This window comes from Moschus berezovskii, chromosome 7 (genome assembly GCF_049115385.1).
Source record: "Moschus berezovskii isolate FMDL1 chromosome 7, NW_MosBer_1.0, whole genome shotgun sequence".
Taxonomy (NCBI): Eukaryota; Metazoa; Chordata; class Mammalia; order Artiodactyla; family Moschidae; genus Moschus; species Moschus berezovskii.
Genome location: NC_142466.1, coordinates 79769385 through 79772338, shown reverse-complemented (window position 1 = coordinate 79772338; position 2954 = coordinate 79769385). Strand labels below are relative to the sequence as shown.

At 35.8% G+C, this 2954-nt stretch overlaps 1 non-coding gene across 1 annotated transcript; it reads right to left on the bottom strand.

Annotated features, from left to right (window-relative positions):
- Nucleotides 1–1430: 1430 nt before the first annotated feature.
- On the bottom strand, nucleotides 1431–1540 carry LOC129557689 (U6 spliceosomal RNA). The gene has a single exon (XR_008686281.1). It is a non-coding gene; the product is annotated as a U6 spliceosomal RNA (small nuclear RNA).
- Nucleotides 1541–2954: the final 1414 nt, after the last annotated feature.

Genomic DNA, 2954 nt, shown 5'->3' with positions numbered 1-2954 from the left:
TCCCCCACCTGATCCTGCAGCCTGGAAGTATTTTCAGGGCATAAACTAGTCAGTTACAGTGTTCATCTTATTTGTCTTTACATCTCTCAGGGCTCACTGTTCTTTGTTGCCTGATGTCCAGATGTACTTAAAACTTTGTTTTATCTATTTTTCCACCAATCAACAGTTATTTCAGTTGGGAGGTAAATCTAGTCCCATTTTGGAAATGTAAGGCTCTATAAATATATTTTAAAATGGAAAAAATGTATGTTCTTAGAAGAATGCTATGCAATCGCTCCCTCGGTCATTTCTGACTCTTTGCGACCCCATGGACTATAGCCTGCCAACATGGGATTTCCCAAGCAAGAATACTGGAGTGGGTTGCCATTTCCTTCTCTTAGAAGAATAGAACTTACCAAATTAAACTAAGCAACTGGGAAAAAAAAAAAAAAACTAAGCAAATGGGAAACATAAAGAGATATTTAGCTACTAAATAAGTTGAACACAAATCTGTGCATAAAGTAATATCTGGATCAGATAGTTTTATAGGCAATATTTATAAATTATTTAAAGAGCAGATAATTCTAGTCTTCTATAAAATGTTCTAGAGAATAAAAATGAAGCAATGTTCTCTACTTTATTTTATTATACTAATATAACTTTGACACAAAAGCCATTCAAGGATAAAATGAGAAAAGAAAGTTTTAGGCCATCTTGCTATTAACTCAGATGCACAAATTCAAAGTCTATCAAGGTTATCTATTTTAAAATATGAAATCTAATTATGTCATTCTTCTGCTTCATATTGTTCAATGGTTTGTCACCATATTTAGAATAAAATCTAAATTCCTTACCATGGTTTACAAGATTTGTTCCCTAATCCTCTTGCCCATACTTCCTCCTTTTTAATTATAGTGTCCTTCTTATACATCTAGTTCTTTTACAATCCAAAGATTTTACACTTAACTCTTCCCCCACCCCAGCCAGCTTCATTGCCTAGATCTTCATATGCTATGTTCCTAACACCATTTCTTTTTATGTTTTTATTGAAGGATAATTGCTTTACAGAATTTTGTTGTTTCCTGTCAAACCTTAACATGAATCAGCCAAAGGTGTGCATATATTCCTTCCCTTCTGAACCTCTCTCCCATCTCCCGCACCATCCCACCCCTCTAGATTGATGCAGAGCCCCTGTTTGAGTCTCCTGAGCCATATAGCAAATTCCCTTTGGCTGTCTATTTTACATGTGGTAGTGTAAGTTTCCATGTTACTCTCTCCATGCATCTCACCCTCTCCTCCCCTCTCCGCATGTCCATAAATCTATTCTCTATGTCTGTTTCTCCATTGCTGCCTGTAAATAAATTCTCCAGTACCATTTTTCTAGATTCCGTATATATGTGTTAGAATACGATATTTATTTTTCTCTTTCTCACTCACTTCACTCTGTATAAAAACATATGGAATACTTCATGACTTTGTGTGTTATCCTGGTGCAGGGGCCATGCTAATCTTCTCTGTATCTTTCCAATTTTAGTAGTATACGTGCTGCCAAACTGAGCACTCCTAACACCATTTTGATTTAAGTTCAAGTATCACCTCTCTGGGCTTCCCTGGTGGCTCAGCAAAGAGTCTGCCCGCAATGCAGGAGACCTGGTTTGATACCTGGGTCAGAAAGATCGCCTGGAAAGGGAATGGCTACTCACTCCAGTATTCTTGCCTGGAGAATTCCATGGACAGAAGAAGCTGACAGGCTACAGTAGTCCATGGGATTGCAAAGAGTCAGACATGACTGAGCGTGCACACACATCACCTCTTTAGAAATTTCTTTCTTGTCCACCTTATCTCAAGTATTCTCTACTTCTGCTCTTCTTCTTTTTCTCTCTCTTCTTCCTTTACTTTATCTTCTTCAAGGAACATACTTATTACTATGTGGTTAGTATTTTTATTTATTTGTCTCTCTCACTCTTACTAGTATGTAAGTTCTAAGAGAAAAGGGACTTGTTCATTGCTATATTCCCAGCATCAAGAACTATGGTTGATTCATAATATGGTTTAAGTAAAATTTAGGTTGAATTAATGGATGTGTTGTTGTTGTTTAGTAACTCAGTTGTATCTGACTTTTTGTGACCCCATGGGCTGCACCACACCAGGCTCCTCTGTCCTTCACTATCTCCCAAAGTTTGCTCAAATTCATGTCCACTGAGTCGTTGATGCTATTAAACCGTCTCATCCTCTGTTGTCCCTTCTCTTTTGCCTTCAGTGGCTACCATACCTCCCAAATACTGGTTTCAAGGTTAAATATTGTAAAGCTATATTTTTTCTTTACTTAAATAAATTAATATTGTGGGATGTTGGACTTCTCAGGCATTCCAGTGGTTAAGAGTCTGTGCTTTCCCTGGTTGGGGAACTAAGATTCCACATGCCTTGGCGTGTGGTGAAAGGAAAAAAATAATAACAATAAAAATATTATTGTGGGATGTTGTAGCATAAGTTGGTTAAGTGGAAGATTTAATTGTAACTTATGGTAAACTCTGATTCTTGAGAATTAGGGTAAACCATTGTCTTTAATTATTTTATGAAAATTTTTAAACACATGCAAAATGGAGAGGATGATAAGCCACATACATTATACCCATTATGTATTTTAAATAATTATTGTGCTTTTGCCCCATTGGCTTAGTCTACTTTCCTCTTCTCCTAAAGTGTTCTAAATGTACTTAAATATATATAATGGTCATTCTTTCTCTTCCATAGTTCAATGAACCTACAAATACAGATTTTTTTTTTTACCTAACTGCAATGACATTATTCATATATAGCATAATAAATTATAATTCTTTGGTGCCTTCTGATACCCAAACCATAATCAGATGTCTTCAATTGTCTCAAAAATATTTTTACATTTGACTCATCAGAATGAGGATCCGAAAAAAGAAGTCAGCAGAGATTTAGTTGTTCAGTGTTTAAAAAATATC